The sequence below is a fragment of the Pseudorca crassidens genome, chromosome 4 (genome assembly GCF_039906515.1).
Source record: "Pseudorca crassidens isolate mPseCra1 chromosome 4, mPseCra1.hap1, whole genome shotgun sequence".
Taxonomy (NCBI): Eukaryota; Metazoa; Chordata; class Mammalia; order Artiodactyla; family Delphinidae; genus Pseudorca; species Pseudorca crassidens.
In genome coordinates this window covers 133,780,063-133,802,809 of record NC_090299.1, presented here as the reverse complement: position 1 = coordinate 133,802,809, position 22,747 = coordinate 133,780,063, and the positions used below count along the sequence as shown (strand labels likewise).

General features: G+C 46.6%; 1 protein-coding gene and 1 long non-coding RNA gene across 2 annotated transcripts in view; one reads left to right on the top strand and one right to left on the bottom strand.

Annotated features, from left to right (window-relative positions):
* The window catches only part of MAML3 (mastermind like transcriptional coactivator 3), a 636,110-nt gene that overhangs the window by 507,554 nt on the left and 105,809 nt on the right, over window positions 1–22,747 (bottom strand). The window lies entirely within an intron of this gene.
* On the top strand, window positions 4,459–7,835 carry LOC137223262 (uncharacterized). The gene is made up of 3 exons (XR_010942770.1): window positions 4,459–4,614; window positions 5,215–5,345; window positions 6,982–7,835. It is a non-coding gene; the product is annotated as an uncharacterized lncRNA (long non-coding RNA).

Sequence of the window (22,747 nt, the reverse complement as noted above, 5' to 3'; positions counted from 1 at the left end):
GGATTGGAGCAGAATGGACCCCACCTGACTTGGTCACTCCAGCAACCCCAGACCAGGCCTGGAGGGGCTGGAACTGAACCTGGCCAGACAAGCCTCTGAAAGGACACGGCTATCCAGAGCAGAGAGACAGCACCTCTGACGCCACAGGGGCCCCCAAACGCACCAAGGGCATGCTCAGCATTGGAGTTACACAATTTCATTGCATCCCATGTCATCCCATCCATCTGCAAGTCCTTTCACAAGGGGGACGTCTGTCATTATTCCATTAGAATGAAAAGACCGAGTCCATTTACCGGGTGGAGGTTCCACATTGACTAAAACTCTCTTAGACTAAGTGTTGCTCACTGACCAATCTGACAATCAGTACATGACAGTGATCCCGATGACACCCTTCTCTTCCTTAACAAAAGCAAGGAAGTGGGGAAGTGGGTTGACACAGGGCAGCAGAAGGCACAGAGGAGGCAGCCAAAGGGTTATGAGACTCAAGAGGCCGGGGAACCCCTGCACTTTTGCTGATTTCGTATTTATACCGTAAACCATGCAGGACAAACATGCTCTATTCACCGAGGTATTTTTGTCCCGTACAGCTGTGTGGCTTAGCGGGAGCTTTGCTGCCGAGCCATATGACTCATGCCAACGCTGGCGCACATGATTTATGAAGACTTAAAGAAAAAGAAAACAGCCAGCTTCATTATGGAGGGTCTTCGCTTTCAGAGGATTTGTTCCTCAAGGATTAAGGTGCCATTTCTTGCTCTCTGGGTGAAACAGTGGGGCTGCCTCAGTCAGCAACGGGCTGGAGGACAGCTTCCAGCTTCACCCCTCCCCCTCCCCCCGCCCTAGCCCCAGCTAAATGAGGATGCCTCTAGTGTAAGAAGAGAACAGAGTCGTAGCCTGAGGATGTGTGGCCAACCGCCCTATCAGAGGTGTTGCTTACACCTGGTGCTGCTTCCCTCCCAGACAGGGTCTGCAGCCCAGGACATGGGAGAAGGCTGAAAAGGGACCAGGTTTTGCTGGTACCCAGGCTGGCAGTATCTGTCAGACTGTCTCCCTGCCTCACTGATCGGGAGAGAGAAGCTTCAACAGGACTCCTTTCCCCAGTCCCACTTACACTCCCCACGGCGGGTCAGAAAGAAAGGTCTGGGATCTCTTGCTCGAATACATTTCTAACTCCTACCTTCTAGAACTTTCCAAACTGGACTGACAAGCCTTGGCTCTTTCCTACTCTCCCTCCCTGTTTCAGCTTTCACTTTCAATCACAGCCAGGTCCACATTTACTCCTTGAAAAATGGGAAAATCAGGCCAGTTGGTAGCCCAGGTTTGTGGCTATAATCCTCACAGCTGCTTTGTGACAAAGTAGCTTGGACTAAGAAAGCGACTTTGGTGATATCCTGTTTATCTGCTTCCAGGAACGCGCTGTCACCCACCCATACCCTCACCACAATGGAGCAGAATAAAAGTTCATGAGAATTTGTGAATAATAACATGGTCATGGAGCCTGCACCTTGGATACTTTTACCTTCAATTAAATTGGGGGAGACTCAGGATAGTCTATATTCATGCTGACTTGTTCATCAGATGCTAAGTGTATCATTCCTATGCAAGATGAGAAGAAAACAGATTGGGAAATTTTGCAAAACAAGAACTGAAATGACAGATTTTTAAATATTAAAAGGATCTACCAGTTGCCAAGCAAGGTTCTATTCTAAGTCAGAAAATAAAACAAATAAATAAAAGTTTGGGTGGAATTTTTAACCTTCCAGCAAAAGTGTTCAATTAAATAGCTTATCCTTTGTTTCCTTTGGTTGCAGTTAGTTTGGGGAGAGTGCTTCCAGTGTAGCTTTCGGTTTATTTGTTTACTTTTTGTGTGGTCCAGTCCCTACCCCCACCAACACACACACAAAGGACCTGAACAACCAGTTACAGGTAGTTGCCATAATCTCTCCCCGTGGAAGCTTTGAAGGTGCTTCCAGCTGCATCAAAGTGCTTCATTGCTCTGTGCATCTCCGCCCACTTCAAAGCCCGGCTGCCAGGAACTTGTCGTGTGGTCTACCTTGTAGTTCTAAAGGAGCTATACTCTCTATTTATTGCGCAAATGTTTATGGAGATGCCCTGGTATCTTTCTTGACTCACAGCTTAGCCTCGTAGTAGCTTCTTCTAGCTGGGATTAGGACTGTCTAGGAAAATTATCTACAGGAATATGTAAGGGTCAGGACTGCCTGAGACTAATCCTGCTGACTTGAGGTCCTTTCAATGTCTACAATGTCACATGCTGTTCAACTATTTGACAAGGTTCTATTAGCACAGTAGCTGGGGAACTTTCCCTCAGGAACCTAAAGGGAGCTCATTAGTTTTGATTTAAGTTGTCGTTAAAGAAAAAAAAAACAGTTTCACCTTTGTAAAAGTTATTATTATTATTTTTTTTGCGGTACGCGAGCCTCCCACCGCCGCGGCCTCCCCCGCCGCGGAGCACAGGCTCCGGAGGCGCAGGCTCAGCGGCCATGGCTCACGGGCCTAGCCGCTCCGCGGCATGTGGGATCTTCCCGGACCCGGGCACGAACCGCGTTCCCCGCAACGGCAGGCGGACTCCCAACCACTGCGCCACCAGGGAAGCCCCTGTAAAAATTATTGGTAGAGGACTGTGAAAGGAACAGGAATCCTAAGATACACGAGAAAATAGATGCTCCAGGACAGGCTGTCTGATAGAACTTTCTGCAATGATGGAAACGTTTTGTAACTCCGTGCTGTCCAATACAGTAACTCTCAGCCCCATGTGGCTGCAGAGCACTTGAAATATTCCTAGAATGACTGAAGAACTGAATTTTCTATTTAATTTTAATTAATTTAAATTGCTGTCAATGGCTAGCGGCTACTGAATTGACCGGCATGGCTCTAGGAATTAACTGTGTGTGTGTGTGTGTGTGTGTGTGTGTTTAGAAAATGTATAACCTCATGTGGAAGAAAGAGAAGGAAAAGGAAGAAAAAATATTGCCTACTTGGATTCTACTAGAAAAATTCTTTCCACCCGTCACCATAATACCTCCACCCAGGCAATAAGGAGATTCTAGCCATCAGGCCCAAAGAGAATAGTGTCATCATGCATTTCCATTGCTCACGTGGGAACAAGACCGCAATGCCCACGCACAGGCTGGCACTTCTCTGCATTCACACCTTCTGGTTGATAGCATTTCCAGCCATCGTGTGCAAGGCAATGGACAAGGGGGAAAGGTAATGAAATGGACTCCTCGTTGACCAGCCCAAGCCCATCATGTGTCATTGCGTGGGGCTGTCACTTTTATACATCAAGGGTGCCCGTTACCAGGTAAGGCACCTGCCCTTTTAAAGCGACTTAAATCAGGAGCTGTACGAGTGGAGAGGGGTCATCAAGAGGCCACAGGAATCTCAGGCCTGTCCGCTGGTCTGATGTGGGCCTTGAAATTGTTCCCTGAGCTGGCAAAAACCGGATTCTGAGTACTTTGCGGGGGGCTCCCAAGCCGTGTGGATGCTGTAGGCAACCTCCCGACGGACCAGAGGAAGGAAGCGCAGAGAGACATGGGTGGGAGTGTCTGTATGTGTGACGGGAGGTTCTTGCTGATGTAAGGCTGGGCTCCAGACACAGCGGCAGGAAGGCAGTCCTCCACCCCTGTGTCCCACCCCGTCCCCTATGTTCATTTCCCAGCTACGTTCTAATTAGGAAACACTGAAGAAATCTTGGAAAGTATAAAGAACGAGACACTAACGAGTTTTTCTCCATCCAGGAGGGAAAAAAGAAAAACCAACTTGTTCATTAACCCACATTTCACTTCTGTAAAGTTGTCCTTTTTTCTTTCCCGCCTGATGTCCATATCTGGGCACAGCATTTAGCCTGGTACTGAAATGTTTTAACTGCTGCTGTGGCTGCCGTACTTTCTAGCCGGGAGAGATTTGCCTTCTTCATCATGAATTCTTTTGTTTTTCCCTGTGGCCAGCTGCTACAAAGATGCAGTCAATTTAGCTTAAACAGGCTGAGAGGTGCTATTTGATATGTCAGCCAGGCCCACTTCTCAAAATCCAGTGCTCAGCAGGTACAGCTTTCAAAAAAAAAAAAAGTCTGGGGGCTGCTTCCAGAAGGGCACAGACTTTGGTCGCAAGTCTGGGGATAAGAGCAGGGCTCCCCGGAGCGCAGACACAGGTCTCTCCAGATTCAGCCCCGGCAGCAGTGGGAACAGCTTGCGCCATTTCTTTCTGCCTGTCTTCACCCTCGTCCTACTCCTTCCATTCCCTTGCTGCCACCGGCTTCTATCCCTATTGTTCCCTTAAGCCCAGCAGCCAGTGTGCAGCCAGGCCCAACACACGCTCCTGTTCCCGCAGCCAGCAACTTCCTCTGAAGCTGCAATGCATAATTACAACCAGCTGCTACGGCTGCTGGCCGGCCAGCTCTGCAAACAAGCATCCTGATACCCCGAGTTCCAGGGAGGCAACAGCCTGCTCTTGGCAGCAGCAAATCCTCCAGAGGAAGTGCCCACACCCTTGGAAGACGAGAGAGCGCAGCCCTTGTCTCTCTTGTCGCTCCCGGAGGCCAGCTGTATCCTCTCTCCTCCGTGTCCAGAGAGGGTCGTTTTTACTGTTCATAGGAAGGTAAGCACCTTCCTTCTGTCACCTGAGGCTGCCCTTGCCCTGATGGCCTATTGTCTGTGCCGGTGTCACGAAGCAAGAGGTTGTGTCCTAGGCCTCACTCAGCGGGGGAAGGAGCACGAAGGAGCCTGGCTTCCAATGAGCATGTCAGCTGAGTCGAACATGCACAGCGAGATGGGGGTGGGAAATGCGCACTGCCCTCAGCTAGCAAGAGGCAAGGAGACAACTGATGTTGCTTTAAAAAAAACCATTAAATTAAAAAACATCAAAAAAGTTTTTCATTTAAAGTGAAAATCCAAACAAGCCTGACTTAGCCTCTCGAACTAAGGACAGCAGCAAGTGGGCACGAGAGCTGAGGACTCATCCAGGACCCGCCTCAGAGCTGTGGGTTCATTTGGGGGCCTCGATGATCTTTCGGGCTTGGCTACAAGTATGACTCTGATCCAAAATTAGGTTTTGAATGTGTAACATGAGGCTCCCTGCCCCACCGCCGCCTCTCTCTGCCCTTCGCCGTTTCTTCAGAGCCTGGCTCCGGGCCAGATCTGGCCCTCTGGCTCCTGGGGGATGGGCTGGCCGCAGGGTTCTGTTTTGTTCTGTTTCCAGGCAGGGTTTCAGGATGGGTGAAGGTGCACGGGCTATTCAGGAAGAAGAGGGGAAACTGATAACGCGTGGGAAGGGCATCTGACCCTCAAATCACTCACCCCATCAACCCAAAGCTGGAGGAGACCGTGCAGGTAGGAGGGCAGGCGTGCCACCCGGGGCTGCCCACGTGGCTTCTGCCCACCTGTGCTTTCCAGCTTGGAAAATAGGTCCCAATAGGTCTTCAGCAGCGAAAGGCGAGCCAGGCTGGGCCGGCTGCTCTGTCATGTCCAATGGCAGCCACGGAGATGGGGAGCCGCTGGGAGGCTGCTGTAGAAAAGGAGCTGCTCATTTTACAGGGCAGTTTCCCAGGGATGCTGGCCCTGGCAGGAGCAGCTCAAGCAGGGCAGACAGGAGCATCTTCGGAAGGGCTCGTCCTCTCTGTCTGAGCTTCGGCAGCCGGACCATGGGCGGCCACAGCGGGCTAGCTGGCTGTCATGTTGGGGTTCCCGTTCACAGCCTTCTTTTTCTCACTGTTTAAAACCCTCAGTAGAACTTTTTTGCAGAGTGGTACTGGGCAGGGGGTGCTTCCTTGGAAGGAATTTCAAAGCAACCTGGATTGGCAAAGGGCATGCAGAGAGCTAGTCACTCTTGAATGTGAGTAAACAATGGGGTTAGTGCCTCATCCGCTGTGGCTTTTCTGTGTTTCTTCATCAGTCTCTGATGATCTTTGCAATTGAATTCCCCACAGGAAAAAAAAAAAACCATTTAAAGTGATCTTTTGGTGTTTATCCCACGCTTTCCCTTTGGATTTTTAAGTCAGGATACACTTCAGAAGCACATACAAAGCAAACGCGTGTCTGTGAGAGCATCACGACGCGGCTGTTTCAGCCTGATTATGACTTGGTGCAGCTTGGCGCTCCCCCACTGAGAGCAGCGGAGAGGTCCCAGCGACTGGGTAATGTGATTTGGGGCAGGTTTTTCTTCGGGCTGGCAATGAGGAACAAGCTTAACAAGCAGTCATGTCTGAGCTCTCACTTTACCGCAAACCTTGCTTGACATCAGGCTTTAAAGGGCCCCGTTCCCAGAGAAGAAGCATGAGAAGGCACCTACAGCCCTGTTATATCGATAAGTGGAGAACAAAAGATGTGCAAGAACAGGAAGAGAAAAAAGTTCAGAATTATCAAACATGAGATTGAGAGGGATAAGCGCCAGATTTTGAGACAGGAGACTTAGATGATTTTCCTAACTGTGCCCCTAATTATCCTTGTGGACTTGGCCATCTATTTACTTCTCCTGGTTTAAGTTTTCTCATCTATAAAATGGGGGTGATGATACCATCTCGCTGTTAATCTACCATGGCTGTGTGTGTGTGTGTGTGTGTGTGTGTATGGTGAAAACAAGCACACTAAGAATGTTAAAAGTAGTTGAAATGCATTTTGTCATAGGAAAGTAAACTAGTATAAAAGCAGCCATATGTGCATCTTGTACATGCTTAGGCTTATTTGTTTATTTTTTAAACAAACATTTAGGCCCTGTCATTGAAATGGGTTTCATGGTACGCCACCCACTGATAAAGAAATGCAAGTACTTTTTCAGGTATAAGATCATCTGCTTATTTAAAAAATATACGTGGTCTGTAATTTTTCGTCCATCAGATGGGATTTTACTTGACCAAGTAAAGGGAAGCATGAAGTCTTTCAGGGCCCTTAGAGCATCTCTCAGTGCTTTACAAAGATGTTCCTGACACTCTGAGAGCCAGGTATCGTGTATCACTCTTTCCACCAACAGATGGAGAAACTGAAGCATGAAGAGGTGAAGCGAGGTCATCGAGGGAGCAGGTGATGGACTGGCTTTTGGTCTCTTGCTCCAAGCCCTCCTCCACTTTGTCTCTCTCACAAACAGCCATCAATAACTTCATCTCCAGGCCAAACACTGCAAACCAGGACCCACAGTGTACAAAGCATCTAAGTGCAAACGGGATCTCCACCAACCTGGGCAGAGCCAGGGTCTGAGCAGAAACGAAGGAAAGACAAGTGTTACCACTGGGGGCAGAGACTCACAGTGATGTGCCAGGAACAAGGAAGTGATGAGTGAAAGCTCCACCTGATTGGTCCATCCAGCACTAACAGATCAAGATCATATCAACCTAATGGCAAGACCTCCTCAATGTTTACTTTATTTAATAACAGATTTTTGACACTATACTTAGAGATTTTCCTTCCTTAATATCATAACTGGCTGATGACAGAATAATTAAAATTTCATGGGAGAGTTCATATGTTGTGATAATGCATAATCACGTATAAGTCAACCAAACCTTAGGCTGACTGAACATTTCTACTTAAAAATTAAGGTTGTGACCCATTTTCCTTTTACATATTATGTACCCAAATACATGCCTTATCTCTGTAGGTTTTCAGCCTGGCTCCACCACTTTGTGACCTCAGAGCAAAAGCTCTGAGCCTCAGATTTCTCCCCTATAAATGGGGTAATCAGGCCTATCTCAGATTTTTTTTTGTTAAGACTAACTGACTTCATGTTTGTAAAAGTATCCAACACAACCCTTGGTCCATGGACAGTGCCTAGTAAACGCTATTTCCTTCTTCCCCATCTTTGAATATATTCTTCATAAAGCGCTTTAATTGTTGGAAGTACTTTCATGTATACTGTGAGCAATTCAATAAGGCAGCTAAGGGGCGTGTAATTATCCCTTCCAAATATGTGAGAAAACTCTGTCCCTGAGAGGTTAAGTAATGTACTCAGAGTCACACAGCAAATTGGTGCAAAACTGGAAGCCTGGCACCTAGTCCTGTGATTCCCTGGACTTGTGATCCTTCCAGAAACTTCCATCCATGGCCACCATTGCCTCTACCTGAATAGAATCCCCTCACTTGCCATCTACCCCAAACCAATTCCAATTCTCAGGAGACGGCTCCTTGGTGCCTCTTCCTGGTCTTCCCTGCACTGCCCCAGCTTCAGTCCCATCCCATTCCTCAGGAAAGTCCCTCTACCTCCACCCGGAGCTGGATGGTCAGGGACTAATCCACGTGGCGTATAAATCAAAACGAATTGGGAAGGAATGTTCTTTTAAACAAAAGAAGTTGAATTAGATACCACCATACACATTATGTTGTTCAATATCTACAGCGTGATAAAATCATCCCAAATGTCACCAATCCCTGGGGTATTTTATTAATAATTAAGTATTTTTAGTTCACTTAGGAATTCAGATTCCATTTAACAGAGAATATACACCAAATATGTCTGTTATACTGCAGCTTGCAACAGAACATGTTAGAGATCTCAGCTGGGTTTCTCCAGGACAGATGACAAAGTTAATGAAGGTGTCAGTCTTTCCTAAAGGCAGCATAGGAGCCAAAAGTAGCATCCTGGATTTGTATTTATTAGGAGTGTTTATTAGAATGACTAATAATAGAAGACAGACGACTTGGCAAGACAGCTGAGAGAAGCCGAAAGGAAATGGGATGATCTCGCAGTATACAGGGCAGAGCAGAGACCCAGTGTCTGAGGTAGAGTAAATCATTTGTCCTCACACTAATTTTTAAGGTTTTTAAAGACTGAAATAGGTAAAGAAGGGCTTGTTCTATGTGCCTCTTAATACAAAGACTGCTCACAATTAGCTTACTCCAAAATGATACATGGCCCTGGACGCATACACACACACACACACACACACGCGCGCGCGCGCGCGCGTGCACATACCACAGACTTTTCTTTTAAAAAGCAGTTTTCTTTATTTGCTTTGTTTTGTTTAAAATGTTATCTGATTCTCTTTTCTTCTTCTCCATTTCCTGGGCAAAGTCAGAATGCTGAATATCTTGAAAGAAAGAAAGGGAAGCTAGCAGACAGATTGCCGATCTTCTTTACGTCTTTCAGAGATTTACTGTTTTTTCCTAGGCCCACAAAAGAAGATTCCTTTTGAAGATGATCAAGGAGAGAGAGAGAGAGAGAGAAAGAGAGAGAGAGAGAGAGGGGTAAGACCTGGGGAAATCAGTTGACCCCATCCTCGGCCCTGGGGCTCTCCTAACTAACTTTGTAATGTGTGATCTTTTGGGCCTGTTATTTAACCTCTCTGTCTCTAGGCCCCCTCCCCTACCAGTAGAAGTTTTCATGATCTAGAAATCCCTTCTAGCCTTAAGGTACCAGAAATCTAGGCTTGAAGCAGGGAGAAGTTTTCTTCTCAATGGTGGCTGAAGAATTTTGCAAGCTTTTAGCAGAAAATGACCATGGATAAATTCTTCCACTTCCTTGTTTCCTGAACTGAAACTATGTGCAAATCAGGCCACTTCTTTCCTCCCTCACTTAAATCACCTGCCAACCTAATAAAAGAGCCATAAATTTGGTCATAATGTCCCCAAGAAAGGAGAAGGATCCTCTCCTAACCAGGGAGGTTGGTGGGACAAGCTGTCACCAGGAAGTAGAAACTGCAGGGAAGATTGTTCTTGTGTCTACTGTAACCAACCTGGGTGCCAGAGGACTCTGCAAAGCCATGAAGCAGCAGGACTTACTACGGAAAGTGGACTTGGTTTGCTTTATAGCCTATTCACTTTCATCCTGATGTTATTAGGGGTCAAGGTCCAGCTAGTACTGCCTCCAGGGACTTCTGGTCTGAGAAAGGTATGTGTGTGTGTGTGTGTGTGTGTGTGTGTGTGTGTGTGTAGGAATCACTCCCTAAGTGTCTCTAAAACTAGTACTTCTTGCTGTTAGACACAGGGTCCAGACAAGTGGCCTTGAGTAGAGATTCCCACCCTTCTCTCAGGAAAGAATCGACATGGCTAGAGAGGAATGTGAGAAGAAATGGTGGATGGGGGAGGGGGAGAGAGCAGGGAGAGCTATTTATCACATAGCAGCCTTGGGAAAGGAGCAGAGGAGGAGGGGCCGAGTTTCAAAACAACCTGTGGACATAGACACTCTAAGTATGATGGAGGAAAGATGATTTAAAGTCAGATAGATTAATAAACTCAATTATCCTGGATGGCTTTCTTTAACTGTGATTTCCTGTTCTGAATGTCACTGTTGTTTTTTTCCTGCTAATACCAGCTCATCCCAGGTGACAACCGTGCGTATTCTATTTCACCATTTTTGGAAGCAGGTGGTGAGGTTTCTTACTTTGCCTTCACAGACACAACCACCACTGCCCTGAAAGTTTGAGGAATTACTGTCTCTTAAAAAAAAAAAAAAAAATCTAGACCACTCTTTGGGTATTGTCAAGGCTAATCCGTTGGAACTATGCTTATAACCAAGTGGAGTCCTATCACCTGCTGTTCACAAGTAGATGCTTCAGATGGACACTGAGAAGTTACGCCACAGGGCATGGACTTCCTCTTCAGCAGATTAAAATTAAGTGTATGTGTGTGAGTTGGGGCAAGGGGTTGTTATCTGGCTTAGCTGCTATAATTTCTCATGCTTTTGGCTCCTGGTAAAGAAAAGCATCTCTGCGATTTCTAGGGCTCTGAGCATAAACATAGATTTTCCCCACTTGTAGGAGTAGGGTGCAACCGATTCACTGCACCAATGCTTAAATTGTGGCCCAGAGAAGTGAGCCAGATTAAGTGTGGTCACTCAGCTGGTTAGCCACAGAGCCAGAGAAGGAAAATGGGCCTCCAGGTTCCTTGTTCTGAGCTCCTTCTACCCAGGTGGATTCTAGGAGATCTGTTTTGCAGAACTTCCTTTCCAGTTTGTATTCAGCTGGAGACAAGAAATCATATTATGGGTTTATATATCCAAAGTGTTTACCAGTCAGACATTCCCCAGCACTCTCCACTCTCACCCACACTGGTGGAAGGCTGTATATCTGCAAAAAGATATGGCAGGAGCACATATAGGCACAGCACAAATGTTCTTTTTTAATCAAAGTCCTTCGTCTTTGCCCCAAGGTTAATTTCCCTTTGGCCTCGACTTCTTTTTTATCCCTGTCTATTCACTTATATTAGTTTGTATGCTAACACTTAAATACACCACCTTTAAATCTGGGAGACACTAAACATAGCTAAATGCGACCCGTAGCACCTAAAAAATAATCTAAGTTTGTGTGATATTTCTTACGTTCACCCCTTGGTGATCACTTGATGGGTGGGAGCTTTGAAGTCATGTCAGTATCAACTCTCTCCTTCTGAAGATGAGGTTAAGTGACTTGCCCAAGAATAACAGGCAGAGCTGGAATGAGACGGTCCCCATAGACCCACTGACTTTTCTTCTTTCTATTATGCCACACTACCGACCTGCCAAAGTCGGGTTTTGTATCCTCTCTTCATTCTGTCCAACCCTGATACAGATAGATACTGATGGGCAACAAGATGGACATGATTTGGGCACAGACAGGAGGAGCATATGGGGAGGACAGAACGAGGCCTGAACCACCCAGCCTGCACTGCTCAATACACTAGCCACAAGCCATATGTGGATATTTAAAAAATTAATTACAATGAAATAAAATTAGAAGTTTAGTTCTTCAGTTCTTCACCTTTCAAGTGCCCAACAGCCACAAGCGGCTCGTGGCTGCCGTACTGGGCAACGCGCACATGGAGCATTTCTCCCATCACAGACGCTTCTACAGCACAGCTCTGCTCTACCAGACCATCAGGTCCTAATAAGAATAACTATCGTTTATTGAGCCTCAACAGCATACAGGCCTTACTGTTGGTGTTTTATGCCTATTATTTCATTAATCTTCACAAAACCCATGAAGTAGTATTATTCGCATTTGACAGAGCAAGGAACTGATATTAAAAATTCTTAGTAATTTGACCTTAGGTTTAGTAGTAAATGGCAGAAACACGAACACGGACCTGTTAATAACAAACTATAATATGAGCTCTAGTTTCCTGTGAGGAGCCATAAAGACTGATAATGTAACTAAAATTTATTGAGCACAGACTGTGTGCCAGGCACTGTTCTAACAGGTAACACGTACAATCATTGAATCCTCTATAAGGTAGGCATGATCATTATTCCTATAAAGAAATGAACTTAGAGAGGTTAAGAAACTGTCCTAATGTCAACCAGCTAGTAAATGATGGAGTGAGGATTTAAACTCAGGCAGTCTGAGTCTAGAAGCTGGGTGCCAAACCACTACACCATACTGATGACCAACTGGCTGCTGCTTCTATGTTTGTTGTATAAAAGGCAAGGACCAACCTGTGGCTTATGAGTCCAATTCTTGTTCACAAGGGTCAGTCACTCTTTCCAGATGGGCTCTTTCATGGAGCCAGCTGTCGTATGCCTCTGCTCAGAAGGATCGGCTCCATTTCTCCTTGCTTCTGGCCAGCAAGGTCTGTTGCTCTCTCTGCCACGGCTAGAAGTCGTCACAGAAGTCACGCTTGAGCGGTTCTTGAAAGCAGTCCTTTGGCTTAGTCCTTGGAGGTGTCCCACCTTAGCTCACCACAGGACATCTTCACGAGCATCCTGTTGACATTCGTTATTGACATTTGGTCGACCCAGCTGACATCCCTTCAGTCCTGGTGGACTGGCTGCGTTCCAGGCATGTTGGTGAATCTGTCTTACACTTTAAATTAAATTTCTAGCAGTAGACAATCCTCATGAGCTGACTCAAGAAGTTGGCTGTGATATTTATGGCACTGGTCTGTAGATTTTTTTTTCTTTTTTTCTTTTTTTTTCCGGTACGCGGGCCTCTCACTGCCGCGGCCTCTCCCGTTGCGGAGCACAGGCTCCGGACGCGCAGGCTCAGCGGCCATGGCTCACGGGCCCAGCCGCTCCGCGGCACGTGGGATCTTCCCAGACCGGGGCACGAACCCGTATCCCCTGCATCAGCAGGAGGACTTAACCACTGCACCACCAGGGAAGCCCAGGTCTGTAGATTTTTATTTACTCTTGTCTAGAACCAAGTGCCAAGTGGGTACCATACTCCACCTGCCAGCCTCATCAAGATACCCTGATTGCTTTTCGCTTAATTTTTCTATTGCTTTGATACATTTAGAGCATTACTGCTATCTGAGAAGAAAAATTCAATGGAGGATTTTTTCTTGTATTTCGGTAGTGAACTTCTTTTGGCTACTAATGGGATTTTCATTGCATGGGTTAGCATTTAATCATGGTCAACTTTTGCCTTCTCACACCTTTAGCAGTATTATAACTTTGCAAGATGGTCCAAAATCATTTGGAGGCTGTTTCAAGTAGGGTGGCTGCTTAGTAGTCACCACATAACAGCTCATGAATGGCTTTAACAGAGAATGGCCTGTGGGTTGTGAACTTGGAAGCACCTCCCTAAGACCTTGGAACTTAGCTTTCTTGATGTACTTTGGAACAAATAAATACTCAAGCCAGTCTCAAACTGTCAGTGGTGTGAACTGGCTGTAGGGAACACCAGTAAATACCTGGCAGAATCCCATTGAGCTTCTTTAGTCAAGTCAATGACAGATCTTGTGTAAATCAACTTGCATTATCAAAGACCTTTGTAAAATTGGTGGATACACTGCACTTCCTCTACTTGATGGACCACAAATACCACAGGAAAGTCACTCCCACCTCACCACTGCAGCCCAAATACACGGCTGTCTTTCAAGGGTACAACTGACCTTATTGTGCAATCACTGGTTTGCCAGGATGCTGACATGAATTTTGCTACAATAGAAAAACTGTTGAAAGTTTGTGAGAGCTGTTTGAACATTCTCATATATTTTTCTTCTCAAAAAAGTGATGAACTTGAAATCCTGCTGTGTGTTCTTGGCACTCTACATAACAAAGAATGGTAAATACAGCGATCTAAGTAGCTTCTTCCATTTCAACTTGAAAATTTCCTCAGATGCACGTCCGTGATCATAATTCATGATTCTAGCTTCCTGGTTGGAACAAACTCATATTTTTAAACTAAACCAGCATGGGTGCTTCAAGAGGTAGAACGTTCCTTCTTGTGAAGAGACTCAAACACAAGGTGATTGGGATGTCCCTGGCGGTCCAGTGGTTAAGACTCTTCCAATGCAGGGGACACAGGTTTGATCCCTGGTCAGGGAACTAAGATCCTAAGATCCCACATGCCACGTGGTGTGGCCAAAAAGTTAAAAAAAAAAAAAGGCAATTGGCTATTTAGAGGGTGAATCGTGAAGGGGATTTAAGAACTGGTCGGGTGGCCAGACTAAATTACCCAATCAAACCCTGACAGGCTATGATTTAGCATGTTTTCTAGTCTGCAAAGTTCTATATTCACAACGTTCTACTCTTTGAACACATCACACTTTTTCCTTCTCAGGGTCGTTGCCCACCTGGTATTTTTTCCCTGGAATGTCAACACATGGCTAAGGTTGACCTTTTTTATTGTTCAGATGCTGACTTAAATTTTTTCTTCTTAGGCCATTTCGAATGCCTGTATCTGTAGAGGTAGAGTACGTTATTTTCTATCGCTGAATCCATTTAATTTTCCCACCAGATGTATGCAGTTTGTGGGCATATCTACATTTGTTTGTGGGTCGGTTGTCTGTAGACTGTAAGGGGGGATACATTTCTGTTTTATCCATTAATGTTACATCTATACTCAGCACATAACAGGCATTAAGTAATTATTGAGGGACTTCCCTGGTGGTCTAGTGGTAAAGAATCTGCCTTCCAATGCAGGGGACAAGGGTTCAATCCCCGGTCGGGGAACTAAGATCCCACATGCCGGGGGGCAACTAAGCCCATGTGCCACAACTACTGAGCCCGAGTGCCTCAACTATAGAGTCCGCGTGCCACAAACCACAGAGCCCACGTACCACAACTACAGAGCCCACATGCTCTGGAGCCTGCACGACACAACTAGAGAGAGAAAACCCGCACGCCAAAACTAGATAGAAGCCCACGCGCTGCAATGAAGAGCCCACGCACCTCGACCAAAAGATCCCACATGCCACAACGAAGACCCGACGCAGCCAAAAATGAAAACAAATAAATAATTGTTGAATGACTAAATGAATGAATATTAAAATCAGATTAAAGGCATTTATAGAATCCAAGCTGCAGGACTTTTGAGATGGAAGACATGTTCAGAGAAATCTATGCCATTGTTTACCAGTGACGTATAAATATCCTCAGTTTCTTCTTTTCTACAAGGTTCATGGTTGAGCTATGGAAATTTCTAAGCACTATATAGCTATCTTTGATTAGACTGCACGTTGGAACTTGTGTACTGTACCATCAGAAATCCCAACAATAGAAAAAAAAGGGGGGGGTTGTTTTGTTTGTTTTTAAACAATATCCCGGGCTTGGATATATCTCGATAGTCCATCAGTTCCTTCCCAGATGGTTTGGAATCACCTGATCGTCCTTCAGCCTCCACATATCTGCGGCTTGTCTGAATGCAGTGGGTGTGTCCTTGAGGTCTTCCTCTGGTCCCATGGGTGAGACAATAACCCTGACCGTGGGACTCGTGGTCACCATGGTGAACTCTCCAGGTTCTCCAGGGGACACATCACACTGACTATGATAGGACCAAAGTAGAAGGCACCAATGACCAGATGCATTAGGAACAAAGAGGGAGGGAAGCAGGGTCTTGAAAATAGAAATCACATCAAAAAATGGATGACGAGTTGATAATGCCTTGAGGCCTTTGTTCAGGAACACTCTGGTACTATAGAGGGAAAAACGACAGTGTCATATTCTTCTGTGAAGTGTGAGTTGGTTTTTCTTCAAGAGTTCTTCCCAAAGAAGGCCTTGTGGGCTGTGGCTAACTCCATTTTCCATTTTTACTGAGATTTGTTCTTTAATGCAAAATGTTATTCTCTTGCCAAGGATTGCTGTATCATCACATTAGCAATAAGATAAACAAACTTGACAAAAATTCACTGAAAACAATAAGTGTGGTAATTGCATATTCTTGTCCTAGGTATTCCCTTTTTGTTCTCAATTAAAAAGCAGGCCCAGCAGTTGTGTACGCTGTATCATTTGTTCACCTTAAATAAATACTTTTGAATCTAAAAATATAGCAGAAATAAAACTTTCTGAAAAAAATAAAAAACTGAAAGTCAGAATCACATCAAAAATAAGAAATGGATTTTTAGGGGATCAGGATGGTCTTTAAAAAAAGGTTGAGGTTTCCTGACAAGCCAACTCTGTTATGACCCTAGATCCGTGGGGATCTAAGGGTCTATATAAGACAGGCAGCCCCAGACATCTAGCTGAATGGTACAGACGCCCAGGAGAATATTTTGGATTTGCTTAGACTTAATAGAACTGTGAGTTGACTACACTCATTGGCAGATATTTCAGGAAAGAACAGGATTTCAAGTAGCATTTGGTCAGCTCAAGACTATTATCTACTAATTCATTTTAATTAACTCTGCTTGAATTCAACACATGAGTCTTGACTGTGACTAGCAGTGAACACGTGTGAGACCCCTGCTAGGGGTGGTGTACAAGTGTGAGTTTGCTACTTTTAGGGGCATGGGCTCAGCTCCATGCTTTTCTCTCCAGATCACCGATGAAAATGACCAGGAAAACTTCGGGAAGAAGCAAAGTGACTGAGCACTCTAGCTTCCACATCTGATCCGTGGAGTAGTCCCGCTCTGAGCCCTTCAAGACATGGTAACCTGTCTCTACCCACCTGACCTACAGGCTTTTCAGCAGCCAGCTCCTAACATGGAGAGAGAAAGATCTGACACAGCCTCCTTTGCTGTGCTCGCACTTCCACCATGACGTGCTCAAACCAGCACATCAGAACAGACACGCTCATAATAAGACCAAAAAGCAGTGGCAGGGCTGGCAATCTTATACCTGGGCCAAGTGCCAGGACTGGCTCAGGGGGAGAGGTACAGGGAGTGGAGGAATGCCCTGCTCTCAACCCTTGGCGAAAACAAAGGTTAGGGCTACTATTAACTCAGTGCTGCTGGCAGACTGTAGCTTAAAGTTTTTTCCCAGAACCTTTGGAGGTGGGGCCTTCAACTGAGGTCAAGAGGGGGACTTTCAGACCCCAGACGTGTATTGGTATGTGGAGCCAGCAGAGGTGACCAGGTGAATGGGCAGGACCCTCACTACCAGCCCCACTTTGGCCAGCGGAAGCCCCCTGGCTCTTTTGAGTGTTGCTAAATTAGTCATCTACACAGTATCTGTACACCTGAAACAGGCCTGTTTTTTATCTCACAGTTTTTCTGTGAGTCAGGAATTCAGGGATGGCTTAAGGGTGTGTTTCTGGTTCAGGGTCTCTCACGACGTCAAGATGTCAGGCTGGGCTGTAGTCATCTGAAGGTTTGACTGGGGGTAGAGGACCCATTTCATCCAAGATGGCTCACACACAGGGCTGGGAAGTCAGTGCTGGCTGATGGCAGAGGCCTCAGTTCCTTGACATGTGGACCACTCCATACAGCTGCTTGAGTGTTTTCACAGCATTGGTGGTCGGCTTTCTCCACGGTGAGTGATAGGGGAGACAGCAAAATGGAAGTCACAATGTCTTTTATGTGCTGGCCTTGGAAGTCACACACTGTGATTCTGTAATATACACTTGGTTACACAGGTCATCCCTGCTTAACAGGGAGGGGACTACACTAGGACATGCATCTCGGGAGGCAAGGGTCATTGGGGGCCATCTTGGAGGCTGGCTACCAAGACTGTCTAGTGGCCCAACCTCTGCCCAAGGGACATGGTCTTCTCCCAAGAGCTATACAAATCCCTAAGCTCCTCCCAAGAGCTATACAAATCCGATGCTCGTGGAAATGCCCAAGTGTCCTTCTGGAGATGGGGCAACAGTTCCTGACCTCCTGCCTGCCTCAGGTAGGGGGTGGGTCAGTGTCACTCCCCAGCCACACCCCTGCTTGGGCAGCAGCACACATGTGATGAATGCTGACAGTCACCAAGTCACTGACTATCCAGGCACACACCATGGCTTAGAATGCAACTTTAAAGCGAGGCCCACCCCCAGAGAAACTTCCAGATGGAGTACTGCTCTAAAATGGGCATTTGGTGGCCCATTTTAATAAGCCTATTTAAGTGTCTGAGTTATACCCATGAGGCTCTGGGGAGAATGTACCCGCACTGGATTTCTACTCTTTTCCTGGAGGGGAAATAAAGCTTGCTGACTCAGAAAGGAGTAAAGAAGCTCACTGTTAGTAGTTTTGGGGGTTCAGCTTTGGTGGATGTCTGCAGAAACTCCAGTGATTGTTCATTATCTTTTGCAAGATTATCTAACCTAATTTCAACTGTAAACTTAAAAATTTACTGAACAGATAGTATTGGGTTGGCCACAAAGTTCACTTGCCAACCCAATACATGAATGAATTTTTTTGCCAACCCAGTACATGCCTAGCAGTTTAGAAACGTTATCTCCTTTAATCTTCACAGGAACTCTTAGGTAGGTATTGTGACCACCATTTCATAAAGCAGCAGACTGAAGCTCCACCCAGCTAGCAAATGCGGAAGTCAGAATTCCAACCTGAGTGTGTCTGACTCCAAAGCCCACGTCATACACTGTCTGTCTCAGAACTTTCCACCTGAGGAGGGAGAATGTATATCCAAGGGAGAGTAAGGAGAGGAGCAGGGCCTAACACAGCCTCGGGACAGGAAGAGGGACAGCATATGAGGGCTGCAGAGCGACAGACAGATGGCATCTTCTGTTGGGAGTGACCACTCTGAGGATGTGCCTCGGCTCTCCTCTTGGCCCCCTTCTCCTCAGTCTAGGCAACAGTGATGCCGGATCTGTTTCAAGGGCAGCAAACTGTGTATCTCCCTCCCCCTCCGAGGAGAGTCAGGTTGTTAATAATAACAGTTACTCTAGCCTGGCCTCCTGCTAAGTTAAGCACCGCTTTTGAAAAACCCTCACAACATTCTTATGAGGTATTACTGCCGCTTTTAATAGCTGGGGAGATGGAGGATTGGGGAGTTCAGGAACATCCCCAAAGGTTACAAAGCCCCAGGTGTCAATGCTCACGTTTCAACCCAGGCTTCTGACTTTAGGGCCATCAAGCATCGTTAACACCATGTCCTACTAGACAAGAGGTTGGGGGTCGGACGACCGTGTGGCCCGTTCATCGTCAACTGACAGCGCCAGCCCGCGACACGGAAGGGGCAGGATCGGGCAGACTCCTCCTGGAAGGAGGCTTGCTGATGGCGCCAGCCGGGCCCAGGCAGACACATGGGACCCTGCTGCTCTGGGGCTCGGCGGACCCTGCTGCTTGGGGACCTGAACCGCCGCCGATCCTGTCCCTGGTCTTGGCCTTGCCCGAGGCGGAAGGCAGCCCTGCACGCGGCTGGAGAGCATTTGGGGTGGCCTTGGGCTCCGATGCCTGGGATGCGTGAGCTGGGGAGGGAGGTGTCCGGGCTCAGGCGGGCACCAAGGACCGGGGCGTGGGGCTCTGCACCCAGATCACCAACCCCACCGTGCCCCCCACCCCCCATTCCCGCTGCCAGTGGCCTGTGTGCTCCTCTGGCCGGAGCCCTGGCCGGGCGCGGCAAGTTGGTGAAGGGTGACGGTGGGGAGGGGGGGCGCCCTGCTCCCGGGCCGCCCAGACCCCGGAGGCTTTGTGCGTTCGGAACCGGATTCCCCGCCTCCCATTCCCGCTTTCTTTTCCCCTAACCGAAGTCCCAGTAGAGTATCCAGCAATTAGCACGCGAGAGGGGGTGGAGGGCGGCGGCGGGCGGGCGGGCGTGTGGGCGACGAGAACCGCCCCCCGCGCCGGGACCGGTCCCGCGCTCCCGCCTGCGCTGCCTTCGTGCGCCACCTACCGGCTGCTCGCGGCCGCTGCGAGCCTGCCAGCGCTGTTCCTAGGCAGATCTTGATCTCCATGGACAATAGACAATGGGATTTTTTTTTTTTTTAACAATGATTTACTTTGGGGGGTGGGGATAAGGAGAAAGGAGGGAGGGAGGAAGCGGCAGTGTGTTTGTCATCGATTTAGAAAAAAATCTCTGTTCTATCATTGTTTCTGCATATCCATTATATTGAGGACAAAAGAATCCCGTTCTGGAACAACAAAGCCAAGGGAAATGTTTTCTGTGGCTGACATTTCATTGTGTGCGCAAGGTGCTATATTATCATGGGGAGAGATTGTAAAGAGGATAGGGCAGAGCTTCGGTTCAAACGCCTGACTTTTCTGCGTTAGGGTGTGGGCTTTCTTGTATGAGCCCCGTTTTATATGGCCTCATAGATCTCCAGAACACACAATTCCATGTTTCTATGTAGTTGCCCAGCCCATCACAAGGATTCCTTGTGGATTATTTTCGCACCACCTCCAAGGTCTATTACAGCCAACAGGGATAATTACGCTTCAGTTTCACAACCTCCCTACACATCCCTTACCAAAGGTGTCCTAATTTTTAGGAGCTGTTAGAGCCCTGGAGAACACTTAGTCCAACACCACCACCTACACACGCCCCCTGCCGGCTGTACACGTGAAGGAGAACACCTTGTCCAAAGTTACACAAATAATTAGAGATGGAGCCAGGACCAGACCCTTGTGTCCCGAGAGCCCTGGTTTCTATTAATGACCTGCTGTTTGAGGTCCTGATGCCCAGCACCCCATGACTCACTCACCCTCATGGCCTCCCTTCTGGCTGGAGAAACCCCTGCACTGTGAGCTGTGTGCACAAGGATGGACCATAACTCTGGATGGGGGTGGGCTGACATGTAAGCTGTCTTGATTGGCGGCAGCCCTTTCATTCCCTTTCCACCCCTTCCCCTCTGTACAGAGCGAGAATCAGGGGGCTGGTGGGGGGCTACAATATGGACGTCATCTTCATTAATTTTTATTATTTTGCTGTGATACGTTAATATGTGAAACCTATGCAGTTATCCACAACTCTCTAGAAAATGCTTCTCCTGAGATGCAGGGCTTGAGCAACCCCCCATCCTGCCCCCCTCAGTACTAACCCAGCTGCTGGGAACACAGAAGTCGTGTCCTCCATCTTTGGAAATCGTTTTCAGTGGTCTCTTGACAAAGATGGTTTGCCCTTGGGAACTTGACTAAGATTTCCTACTTAGGTTCATGAAAAATCCTTGGGGAGATGCAGATAGCTGCTCATATTGTAGAACAGAGACAGTTTTCTTCTGCCACCTTCCAAAACATGTTACAACAGACGGTGCTCCCCTTTCAACTCTTAACTGTGTCATACTAACTGAGACAGAAGGATTTTCAAGTCTTAGATGAGAAATTCAGTGAGCATCTTTGCACATCCAAAATAAGTCAACCCGTCATAGAAGTCTGTTTATTTTAAAGGTTGTTCAGTCTGTTTAAAGCAAATAGACCAATCTCACAATCTGCAGACAAATAGACAACAAGCCGAGGAGGTTTCAAAACAAAAGGCCAGAACATTCCCTAACTCTCTTTAAACTGTCTTCTAAAAGCATAGAGAAGAAGAAAACACACTTGGATTGCAAGCAATTCCTAAACCTTTCTGCTGAGTTTTGGCACTTTACGAGCTTTGGTTTATACAGGGGCCATGTGACATGTTAGCAGGGAGTTTAGATCTCTAAGTCTAGTTTTCATCTGTGCCATTTTTCCTACCCAGCAGTGATTCATCCTGTCTCTACAAAAAGACCCCCAGTTCAATGATATTTTGATATGACAACCACACACCTACAAACAGCTTGCCTCATGGATTTTATGAGAATCAAATGTGATCAAATGAGATGATGTAGGTGAAAGTGCTTTAAAAACCTAAAGTACTCTTCTGATGTGAGGAATTATTCCCATGTATTTGAAGTTTTGAAAGTACTGAAATCATTCATTGGAGCTATGCCATATCTCTTCTGTAAAGTTGTAATTCAACCCATTTTTCAGACAGGAGCTTAAGGTTACACATCAGGGGTAAGGTTTAATGTAAATTTTAGAATATCCAGATCTCATCTTAAAGAATACCCTCGCATCATCTTGGAATCTGGTAGATGCTAGAACACTGGTGACTCACTGCTTCCCCAATGTCCTTATTTGGTCGTATGCAAATAAAAATGATTATTTTCAGATTTAGGTTTTCTCAAATCGTGGTGCAAGCAGCTATTTTTGCTTTTGCTTTAGTCACCATTCTCTGTAGTAGAAAGTGTACTTAGAGTTGTAAAAACTGTTTTTTCATTTGCAGCCTAAATTTAGATATGGAATGCAGCAATTAAAGTACTCTCTTGGTCAGATACAGGACTCACCATAATTCAATCCAGTATCTCTGGCACATGGCCCTCATTTCTACACACGGAAGGACTCCACATCACTAACTTCACAAGTTCATGCTTCATAACACTATCTACATAGCGCCTATTCACATAGTATCTCTCTTCAGGACACCTCAAGTGACTGGCAGATGTTCTGCAACTGTCTCCCTTAATATCCGTATTGGAGAGATACGGATCCATTGAGATGACACTCAATTTGTGGAAAGTGAAAGCTCACCCAGTCGGCTGGCTTCTGTATAACAGGCCCATGAGGTGTAGAGCCCTGTACTGGCTCCTCAAGAAGAAATGACTGATGTTACCAAAGGACGAACGAATCTTAGAACCCCAACTTCCCCAATAGTTGTTGTCCTATCTTACTAAGACCAGCCCTGCTATCAAGTTTCTCCAGAGGTCAATGCCTAAATACCTCTTGCCCATGAGGTCGGCTGCTGGGTCAGGGAAGTTTTGGACCCATTA